Source organism: Nothobranchius furzeri, chromosome 11 (assembly GCF_043380555.1).
Source record: "Nothobranchius furzeri strain GRZ-AD chromosome 11, NfurGRZ-RIMD1, whole genome shotgun sequence".
NCBI lineage: Eukaryota > Metazoa > Chordata > Actinopteri > Cyprinodontiformes > Nothobranchiidae > Nothobranchius > Nothobranchius furzeri.
Window position 1 is genome coordinate 71,113,161 of NC_091751.1, and position 12,004 is coordinate 71,125,164.

General features: G+C 43.5%; 1 protein-coding gene across 4 annotated transcripts in view; it reads right to left on the reverse strand.

Annotated features, from left to right (window-relative positions):
• LOC107373846 (mitochondrial fission factor homolog A) overlaps positions 1-11,018 on the reverse strand; it is a 141,362-nt gene extending 130,344 nt beyond the window's left edge. For 3 of the 4 annotated variants that reach the window (XM_054738248.2, XM_054738246.2, XM_054738245.2), the window contains exon 1: positions 10,853-10,991. The gene's annotated coding sequence lies outside the window, so the exon portion shown is untranslated. Of the gene's footprint in view, positions 1-10,852 lie in introns of all 4 variants that reach the window. The other variant, XM_054738247.2, reaches the window with a different exon arrangement.
• Positions 11,019-12,004: the final 986 nt, after the last annotated feature.

A 12,004-nucleotide genomic window follows, 5' to 3' on the forward strand; every position in this document is an offset into this window, starting at 1 on the left:
CACCTAAGCCCCGCCCCCTGACTACAGGAAGTCTACTGTTTTATGGTGAAATGCCCATATTTGTCCCCTCTAATTTAGTCAACATGACACTAAGGTCATGCACTGTCTTCATGATGTTGTAATGACCATTCAGATCTGATAGCTTTTCAGAAAGGGAGGGGCTTTGATGCCATGGCGATTTCTGGCGTGACGCTGTGACCTTATGTTTGACTGTAACTTCCACAAACAGCCTCCGATTTGCCCGAGACTGAACATCACATCACCAGTGTGGTAAAGATAGAGTATCTCCTAGTGGTGAGACGTGTAATGCTGGGCTCAGAGGGGATGCTGACTCAGGGTGAGGTGTGGACGAGGAGGCCGTTCACGGTTTCTGGTGTCGGGGTGGTTGACTTTCTGTTCCGCCAGACGTGCCCTGGTGCCCCCGGCTGCCGGCCAGGACGGAGAAACGCAGAGCTGGGTTTGGAGAGCATCTGGGATGGAGCGGAGGGGGCGCGGACGGAGGACGAGCAGCTTCGCTGCGAGGGCCGAACGACGCTGCTTGTTACGCTTTCTTTCTTTCTTTCTTTTTTCTTCCGCGTCTTTGACTGGCCTTTAGGGGGTCTTAGCATATCCAAAAAGTCACCAAATTCTGGCCCAATATAGAAAGTGCGTGAAATTTACGTATTTCACTGGCGATGTGAAAGTTCATAAAAAAATGGCTGAACAGCGCCCCCTAGAAAGTGAAAAATACCCCTCTCCATAAAGCTTAGTTTATCGTACAGTTATGAAATTTGGTACACTTGTAGAACTCAACAATATGCACAGAAAAGCCTCTTGCATCCATGGTCAATATCAAACAGGAAGTCGGCCATTTTGGACTAAAGTGGCCATTTTGACCCTGTTTCGGCCATTTCTTGGGTCTATATTTGGTTGAACAGTTTGGTCATTTTTCGCACGATCGTCTCAAAAATAGTGTGCGATCGAACAGAAGCGACGGACGATTAAAATGAGACAATAAAATTGACTTTTCGTAAATACTGAAGGGGCGGGACCAGGCCTCAAAGTTCGAGCACTCGCCAAAAAAATTCAAATTGCTATAATTTCATAAATGAAAGAATTACAGATAAAGTAACTTTCTATGGACAATCATCATCGCCCCCCGAAGACAAATGAATGGTCGATTGATGATGTCACATAAGCCCCGCCCCTTCAGGACTTAAAAGGTCAAGTTTTACTAGGAAATTTTCCAAAATTCGCCCTTTCGAATAATCATCCTAAATTTGTATCAGGTAACTGAAGACAAGTTGGGGTTGCTTGGCGTCACTTTATGGGAGTTTTCTGGAGAAGGCGGGGCTGTGGCGGCGCGGCGAAGTCAGGTGTACCGCTTAGGCCTTACGTTTGCCTCCCATTTCGTCATTTCTAGAGATATTGCCACGAAACTTCTTGTGAGTGATCCTAGTCCGGCCCCCAAAAAAATCTGATGTGAAATTCCGGTGGGCGTGGTCTATTTTCTGAAATAGCGCCCCCTAGGACCATTAAAACTGACAGCCCCAAGCCATGCTTTGACTGAGGATTACGAAATGTGGTACACTAATGTGGTGTCTCAGGACCTACAAAAAAGTCTCTTGGAGCCAAGTGCAAAGTCGCACAGGAAGTCGGCCATTTTGGTCCAAGTGCGCGATTTAGTGGTTTTCGCACACGTTGTTTGGAGAGTGATGCTCCGTCGCCCTTTTCACCAATCGCCTTCACACTTCTGCTATATACTCTTAAGACATAGATGAAAAAATTCAACCGTCGGATTTTAAATAAGTATAGAGGTGTGGGCGTGGCTAAGCCTCAAACTCTGACCTGTCGCCACGCCACTCTTTTTTTCACAGCTCCCTATTGGACTCCTTTTATCCAATCACCACCAAACAGTGGCAAATAGCAGCAGACAAGTTAAGGTCACTTGGTCTATAGTACTGGCAGGTTTCGAATAAAGGCGGAGCTTTGGGAGCATGGCGAAATTCACCATCACGCCATGGAAATACGTTTGTCTCTCATTTCTTCAATCATTGTGACATTGCCACACAATTTCTGATGAGTGATCCTACTCTGACCCCTAATATAACTGGACAGCTGAAGTTTGTGGGCGTGGCCTATTTTCCGAAACAGTGCCCCCTAGGACCATTAAAACAGTCAGCCCCAAGCCATGCTTTGACTGAGGATCACAAAATTTGGCACACTAATGTAGTGTCTCAGGACCTACAAAAAAGTCTCTTGGAGCCAAGCGCAATGTCGCACAGGAGGTCGGCCATTTTGGTGCAATTACTCAATTTAGTGGTTTTCGCACACGTTATTAGGAGAATTATATCTCCTCGCCCTTTCCACCGATCACCTTCAAACTTCTGCTATATACTCTTAAGACATAGAGGAAAAAATTCAACCGTCGGATTTTAAATAAGTATAAAGGTATGGGCGTGGCTAAGCCTCAAACTTTGACCAGTCGCCATTACTTTATTTGACTTAACAACTCCCATGTGCATGATCAGATCAATTTCATACTTTGTCTGTGTGATCACTGACCACATCTGAAGACAGTGACAATGTGGACAGCTGACATCACCTAAGCCCCGCCCCCTGACTACAGGAAGTCTATTGTTTTATGGTGAACTTCCCATATTTGTCCCCTCTAATTTAGTCAAGATGACACTAAGGTCATGCACTGTCTTCATGATGTTGTAATGACCATTCAGATCTGATAGCTTTTCAGAAAGTGAGGGGCTTTGATGCCATGGCGATTTCTGGCGTGACGCTGTGACCTTACGTTTGACTGTAACTTCCACAAACAGCCTCCGATTTGCCCGAGACTGAACATCACATCACCAGTGTGGTAAAGATAGAGTATCTCCTAGGGGTGAGACATGTAATGGTGGGCTCAGAAGGGATGCTGAGTCAGGGTGAGGTGTGGACGAGGAGGCCTTTCACGGTTTCCGGTGTTGGGGTGGCTGACTTTCTGTTCCGCCAGGCATGCCCTGGTGCCCTCGGCTGCCGGCCAGGATGGAAAAGCGCGGAGCCGGGTTTGGAGAGCGTCGGGGATGGAGCGGAGGGGGTGCGGACAGAGGGCGAGCAGCTTCGCTGCGAGGGCCGAACGACGCTGCTTGCAGCTTTAATTATTATTATTTTTTGTTATTCCGTGCCCCCTTTGAACAGCTTTTTGGGGACCTTAACATACCCCAAAACTCACAATATTTTGCACACTTGTCAGGCCTGGTGAAAAATTTGATATTTTAAAGGTCCCAAAAAAATCGCAAAGAAAATGGCTGAACAGCGCCCCCTACAAAGTGAAAAAAACCCCTCTCCATAAAGCTTAGTTTATCGTACAGTTATGAAATTTGGTACACTTGTAGTACTCAACAGTCCGCACAGAAAAGTCTCTTGCAACCATGGTCAATATCAAACAGGAAGTCGGCCATTTTGGGTTGAAATGGCGATTTTTTGCCGTTTTTGCCGTTTTTAGGGTCCGTTTCTGATTGGATTGCTCGATCATTTTTCGCACGATCGTCTCAAAAATTGTGTAAAATTGCTCAGAAGGGATGGGCGAACAAAATGAGATAAGGATTCTGAGTTTTCGTATATGTTGAAGGGGCGGAGCCAGGCCTCGAAGTTTGACTACTCGCCAAAAATATTTAAATTGCTATAACTTCATAACTGAATGGAATAGAGTTACCAAACTTTCTGTGGTCATTCGTCATCCACCCACAAAGTAAATTGAAAGGTCGGATGATGACATCACACAAGCCCCGCCCCCTCAGGACCAAAAAGATCAAGTTTTACTGTGAAAGGTCCCAAATTGCCCCATTTCACTTAATCACCACAAATTTGTAGCTGGTAACTCAAGACAAGTGGGGGTTGCTTGGCGTCACTTTATGGGAGTTTTCGGCAGAGGGCGGGGCTGTGGTGGCGCGGCGAATTCAGGCGTACCGCCTTGGCCTTACGTTTGCCTCCCATTTCGTCATTTCCAAAGATATCGTCACGAAACTTCTTGTGAGTGATCCTAGTCCGGCCCCCCAAAAGATCTGATGTGAACATCTGGTGGGCGTGGCCTATTTTCTGAAATAGCGCCCCCTAGGACCATTAAAACTATTAGCCCCAAGCCATGCTTTGACTGAGGATTACGAAATTTGGTACACTAATGTGGTGTCTCAGGACCTACAAAAAAGTCTCTTGGAGTCAAGTTCAAAGTCGCACAGGAAGTCGGCCATTTTGGATCAAGTACGCGATTTAGTGGTTTTCGCACACGTTGTTTGGAGAGTGATGCTCCGTCGCCCTTTTCACCAATCTCCTTCAAACTTCTGCTATATACCCTTAAGACATAGGGGAAAAAATTCAACCGTCGGATTTTTCAAAAGTTGAAAGGTGTGGGCGTGGCTAAGCCTCAAACTTTGACCTGTCGCCACGCTACTCTTTTTTTCACAGCTCCCTACTGGACTCCTTTTACCCAATCACCAGGATTCTGTGGCAAACAGCAGTAGACAAGTTGAGGTTACTTGGTCTCCAGTACTGGCAGGTTTTGAAAAAAGGCGGGGCTTTGGGACCATGGCGAAAATCGCCATCACGCCATGGAAATACGTTTGTCTCTCATTTCTTCAGTTATCGTGATATTGCTACGAAACTTCTGGTGAGTGATCCTAGTCTGAGCTCCAAGAGAAATAGACAGCTGAATTTTGTGGGCGTGGCCTATGTTTTGAAATAGCGCCCCCTAGGACCATTTAAACTATTAGCCCCAAGCCATGCTTTGACTGAGGATTACGAAATTTGGTACACTAATGTGGTGTCTCAGGACCTACAAAAAAGTCTCTTGGAGTCAAGTTCAAAGTCGCACAGGAAGTCGGCCATTTTGGATCAAGTACGCGATTTAGTGGTTTTCGCACACGTTGTTTGGAGAGTGATGCTCCGTCGCCCTTTTCACCAATCTCCTTCAAACTTCTGCTATATACCCTTAAGACATAGGGGAAAAAATTTAACCGTCGGATTTTTCAAAAGTTGAAAGGTGTGGGCGTGGCTAAGCCTCAAACTTTGACCTGTCGCCACGCTACTCTTTTTTTCACAGCTCCCTACTGGACTCCTTTTACCCAATCACCAGGATTCTGTGGCAAACAGCAGTAGACAAGTTGAGGTTACTTGGTCTCCAGTACTGGCAGGTTTTGAAAAAAGGCGGGGCTTTGGGACCATGGCGAAAATCGCCATCACGCCATGGAAATACGTTTGTCTCATTTCTTCAGTTATCGTGATATTGCTACGAAACTTCTGGTGAGTGATCCTAGTCTGAGCTCCAAGAGAAATAGACAGCTGAAGTTTGTGGGCGTGGCCTATATTCTTAAATAGCGCCCCCTAGAGCCATTAAAACTTTCAGCCCCAAGCCATGCTTTGACTGAGGATTACGAAATTTGGTACACTAATGTGGGGTCTCAGGACCTACAAAAAAGTCTCTTGGAGCCAAGCGTAAAGTCGCACAGGAAGTCGGCCATTTTGGTGCAAGTACGTGATTTAGTGGTTTTCGCACACATTGTTTGGAGAGTGATGCTCCGTCGCCCTTTTCACCAATCACCTTCAAACTTCTGCAATACACTCTTAAGACATAGGGGAAAAAATTCAACCGTCGGATTTTTCAAAAGTTGAAAGGTGTGGGCGTGGCTAAGCCTCAAACGTTGACCTTTCGCCATTACTTTACTTGACTTAATAACTCCCATGTGCATGATCAGATCTTTTTCGAACTTTGTCTGTGTGATCATTGACCATATCTGTAAACAATGACAATGTGGACAGCTGACATCACCTAAGCCCCGCCCCCTGACTACAGGAATTTATTTTTTATGCTGAAATGCCCATATTTGTCCCCTCTAATTTAGTCAACATGACCCTAAGGTCATGCACTGTCTTCATGATGCTGTAATGACCATTCAGATCTGATAGCTTTCCAGAAAGGGAGGGGCTTTGATGCCATGGCGAATTCTGGCGTAACGCCGTAATCTTAATATTCAATTTAATGGTGAGCTCAGAGGGGATGCTGAGTCAGGGTGAGGTGCAGACTAGGAGGCCATTCGCGGTTTCTGGTGTCGGGGTGGTTGACGTTTCTGTTCTGTCAGACGTGCACTGGTGCGACGGCAGACCGGAGCGGCGCGGAGCTGCGAGGGCCGAACGACGCTGCTTGCAGCTTTAATTATTATTATTTTTTGTTATTCCGTGCCCCCTTTGAACAGCTTTTTGGGGACCTTAACATACCCCAAAACTCACAATATTTTGCACACTTGTCAGGCCTGGTGAAAAATTTGATATTTTAAAGGTCCCAAAAATAATCGCAAAGAAAATGGCTGAACAGCGCCCCCTACAAAGTGAAAAAAACCCCTCTCCATAAAGCTTAGTTTATCGTACAGTTATGAAATTTGGTACACTTGTAGTACTCAACAGTCCGCACAGAAAAGTCTCTTGCAACCATGGTCAATATCAAACAGGAAGTCGGCCATTTTGGGTTGAAATGGCGATTTTTTGCCGTTTTTGCCGTTTTTAGGGTCCGTTTCTGATTGGATTGCTCGATCATTTTTCGCACGATCGTCTCAAAAATTGTGTAAAATTGCTCAGAAGGGATGGGCGAACAAAATGAGATAAGGATTCTGAGTTTTCGTATATGTTGAAGGGGCGGAGCCAGGCCTCGAAGTTTGACTACTCGCCAAAAATATTTAAATTGCTATAACTTCATAACTGAATGGAATAGAGTTACCAAACTTTCTGTGGTCATTCGTCATCCACCCACAAAGTAAATTGAAAGGTCGGATGATGACATCACACAAGCCCCGCCCCCTCAGGACCAAAAAGATCAAGTTTTACTGTGAAAGGTCCCAAATTGCCCCATTTCACTTAATCACCACAAATTTGTAGCTGGTAACTCAAGACAAGTGGGGGTTGCTTGGCGTCACTTTATGGGAGTTTTCGGCAGAGGGCGGGGCTGTGGTGGCGCGGCGAATTCAGGCGTACCGCCTTGGCCTTACGTTTGCCTCCCATTTCGTCATTTCCAAAGATATCGTCACGAAACTTCTTGTGAGTGATCCTAGTCCGGCCCCCCAAAAGATCTGATGTGAACATCTGGTGGGCGTGGCCTATTTTCTGAAATAGCGCCCCCTAGGACCATTAAAACTATTAGCCCCAAGCCATGCTTTGACTGAGGATTACGAAATTTGGTACACTAATGTGGTGTCTCAGGACCTACAAAAAAGTCTCTTGGAGTCAAGTTCAAAGTCGCACAGGAAGTCGGCCATTTTGGATCAAGTACGCGATTTAGTGGTTTTCGCACACGTTGTTTGGAGAGTGATGCTCCGTCGCCCTTTTCACCAATCTCCTTCAAACTTCTGCTATATACCCTTAAGACATAGGGGAAAAAATTCAACCGTCGGATTTTTCAAAAGTTGAAAGGTGTGGGCGTGGCTAAGCCTCAAACTTTGACCTGTCGCCACGCTACTCTTTTTTTCACAGCTCCCTACTGGACTCCTTTTACCCAATCACCAGGATTCTGTGGCAAACAGCAGTAGACAAGTTGAGGTTACTTGGTCTCCAGTACTGGCAGGTTTTGAAAAAAGGCGGGGCTTTGGGACCATGGCGAAAATCGCCATCACGCCATGGAAATACGTTTGTCTCTCATTTCTTCAGTTATCGTGATATTGCTACGAAACTTCTGGTGAGTGATCCTAGTCTGAGCTCCAAGAGAAATAGACAGCTGAATTTTGTGGGCGTGGCCTATGTTTTGAAATAGCGCCCCCTAGGACCATTTAAACTATTAGCCCCAAGCCATGCTTTGACTGAGGATTACGAAATTTGGTACACTAATGTGGTGTCTCAGGACCTACAAAAAAGTCTCTTGGAGTCAAGTTCAAAGTCGCACAGGAAGTCGGCCATTTTGGATCAAGTACGCGATTTAGTGGTTTTCGCACACGTTGTTTGGAGAGTGATGCTCCGTCGCCCTTTTCACCAATCTCCTTCAAACTTCTGCTATATACCCTTAAGACATAGGGGAAAAAATTTAACCGTCGGATTTTTCAAAAGTTGAAAGGTGTGGGCGTGGCTAAGCCTCAAACTTTGACCTGTCGCCACGCTACTCTTTTTTTCACAGCTCCCTACTGGACTCCTTTTACCCAATCACCAGGATTCTGTGGCAAACAGCAGTAGACAAGTTGAGGTTACTTGGTCTCCAGTACTGGCAGGTTTTGAAAAAAGGCGGGGCTTTGGGACCATGGCGAAAATCGCCATCACGCCATGGAAATACGTTTGTCTCATTTCTTCAGTTATCGTGATATTGCTACGAAACTTCTGGTGAGTGATCCTAGTCTGAGCTCCAAGAGAAATAGACAGCTGAAGTTTGTGGGCGTGGCCTATATTCTTAAATAGCGCCCCCTAGAGCCATTAAAACTTTCAGCCCCAAGCCATGCTTTGACTGAGGATTACGAAATTTGGTACACTAATGTGGGGTCTCAGGACCTACAAAAAAGTCTCTTGGAGCCAAGCGTAAAGTCGCACAGGAAGTCGGCCATTTTGGTGCAAGTACGTGATTTAGTGGTTTTCGCACACATTGTTTGGAGAGTGATGCTCCGTCGCCCTTTTCACCAATCACCTTCAAACTTCTGCAATACACTCTTAAGACATAGGGGAAAAATTTCAACCGTCGGATTTTTCAAAAGTTGAAAGGTGTGGGCGTGGCTAAGCCTCAAACGTTGACCTTTCGCCATTACTTTACTTGACTTAATAACTCCCATGTGCATGATCAGATCTTTTTCGAACTTTGTCTGTGTGATCATTGACCATATCTGTAAACAATGACAATGTGGACAGCTGACATCACCTAAGCCCCGCCCCCTGACTACAGGAATTTATTTTTTATGCTGAAATGCCCATATTTGTCCCCTCTAATTTAGTCAACATGACCCTAAGGTCATGCACTGTCTTCATGATGCTGTAATGACCATTCAGATCTGATAGCTTTCCAGAAAGGGAGGGGCTTTGATGCCATGGCGAATTCTGGCGTAACGCCGTAATCTTAATATTCAATTTAATGGTGAGCTCAGAGGGGATGCTGAGTCAGGGTGAGGTGCAGACTAGGAGGCCATTCGCGGTTTCTGGTGTCGGGGTGGTTGACGTTTCTGTTCTGTCAGACGTGCACTGGTGCCCCGGGCTGCCGTCCAGACCGGAGCGGCGCGGAGCTGCGAGGGCCGAACGACGCTGCTTGCAGCTTTAATTAAAATACTATTTTTGTACATATAGAAATATTGAACTGAACCAAAAATATAGAGATGTAAAATTACATTTTAAAATTTTTATCCAACCCTAAAATTAGTCATTTCAAATTTTAACCCACAGACAAATGTTATTTTAATAATAATCAAAATAAAGTTATTCAAAAGGGTTTCATTAGGTCTTGAGTACATTGCTCATAATTAATGATTCAGCTTTTTTGTGCATATGTAATGATTAAACATAATGTTGGTAAAATGCTTTATTGAACATGCTATTATACATGTTGTACAAGTTTGGTGTTCATTTTTTCACAAATAACACTTTTTATCTACTGTGTTTGACCATACAGTTTTATTGAAACTTTCTTTTTAATTAGTTGCCATTAGTCAGGCTATAGAAGCCAGATAAACTGGGTTATAGATGCATGCACTGTCTTCACATAAAAATATAAAGTAATGATTGTAAAATGTATTCTACTGAACATAATAGATCATCATCACAGCAACATATTTTCTTCAAGGTAAGCTGGAGCAGAATTCTAGCTTTCAATAAACACTTTAAAAAGGATGTTACAACTCGAGTTTAGGGATTCTTGTAGGACTTAAAGTGCATATATTAGAGCAGTGTGTTGCATTACTACATCAAATTTATTGCTATAATATATTATAGTAATGTATGTGGTCTAAATGTGTTCTACAGTGTGTTAGGACGGTCGTGTTCCTGTAATGTAGAACAGTCACAGGTGTCTGTCTTCCTACAAATGCTCGGAAAAATATAAATAGGTTACTTTGTGAAGGAGTTAGGACATAATAAATAATATAATATTATTCAATAATTACCAAAAATAGCCAGGGGAAATGTGACAATATTCAATTTTTGTGATTTGTTCCACGCCGTTCAAACTGACTTAAGGCGCTGGGATGTTAGGAACTATTGAGCGCTCCATGAACCACGTGACCACGAGTCGGCGAGTTCAAAGCGTGTCGCAACTCTCTTTCTACAGCTCTGCCAACAAGAATAAACACACATTTCATTAGAAGTTTCAGGTTTGTTTTAGTATTTTATGCATTACACAGCTAGAGGTTTGTGGTGAACAGATGGTTAGTTGTCAGGTTATGGTTTTACTAATGTAGGTAAACAACGTATCTACACCTTATTTATTTTATGTTTATCCTAGGAACTCAGCCTTTTTGTACTCGGTTTTTTTAACTAAACTTTTTATAGCGCTAAATTCACACTTTCTTAACAAAACAAGGCCAGTCTGGAGGAAAACGGGATGCTGCTAAATTAAATCGTGGGAGAGCCCTTCCAGCCAATCAGAGGCGAGAAAGGCGGGACCTTCCTTGGACATCCTACGATTCCAAATGACGATAGCAGGGCACCTTCTTTAACCTTAACTTACACAACACCGACATGACTGCACGCTGCCTCGGTGTAATTAATGAACCCAAGTGAGACGCCATGTTAGCTCTGTTTATACGTTAGCACCTTGCTAATTAATTTACAATTCTCTCGCTAACAGGTCCAGCTGCATAGCAGGGTTCAGATAAAAGGTGTACAGTGGGCAGCAGGAGACTAGCATAGCAGAGCTGTAACCAGCGTTACTACTTACCGCTTTGCTTCAGTGCCGGAGATTAAAATGACATGAGTTAAAACGCTATTTGTTCTGTGATAGTCAACAGAATAACACCGAGACGGACAGCAACAGCAAGCGAAAGAGAATGGCGTCACGTCTCCGTCCGAGAGGCAGGCCACAGCCCCGCGTGTGACGCTGGGGCGGAGCTTCCTGACTGCGGTGTCAAAAAGCCGAGATGGAAAAACGTGTGGTACTGATGTTACAAAACGAACGCACACAATTTTAACGTACTCGAATTAGCACTGTTTCCTAACAGACTCCAGATCAGTGTTTATGATTTGAGAGCTACATAATCAAAATAATTTTCACAGAGGTTTTCTTGTATTTGTATGGACACAATAATCAGAGTCAATAATTTGAGGAAAATAATAACAAAGGTACATGTACACATAACCATAAGCTGTTATTATAACCTTTGACTGCGAAAAAACACAAATTAAGAATGAAGACCTTGGGTTCTAGACAGGGGCGCCTCCAGAAAATTTGGATAGGGGTGGCCAGACCAGTCCAAAGAAAGTTTGGGGGTGGCACACCAAATTGGTCCTTGCGGTAACTCTGGGAGAGTTTGGCCTGTGGTGGTGAATTGCATTGCTCCTTTATTCATTTTCATTAAAAAATATTAAAAAGAATAAAAAAAAACTGTACATATCCAAAACATTTCACTTAAAATGTACAAAAACAAACATTTCAGAAAAATACATTTCAGTAATTTAAAATGTTATTTCTAAATTTATTTTGAAATTCTTTTGTTTGTTTGTTTGTTTAATTCACCTGTTGTGTTCACAAACAACTATGAAGATAAAAACTTTTGTAAAATGGTGAGCAGCAGAAACATATACATTTTTTAAATTCTGAATATTTCTTTACTCGTTAATTGTATTATTTTTATTTAGTTTTGCAATCATGTCTTGAATAAATAAGATCAATTTAGGGTTTCAGTGAACATTAATATGATTTATTAACACAGGCTTTTGCTGAGGGGGCAGCAATTTTTTTGCACACAATAACAAGGATTGTCAAAAAGTGTGTTTGCTGTGTTTATGTCAAATTAAACTGATAAAACATTGATTTTCTTTCTTTCTTTCTTTCTTTCTTTCTTTCTTTCTTCATCTTCCTCATCCAACCCCC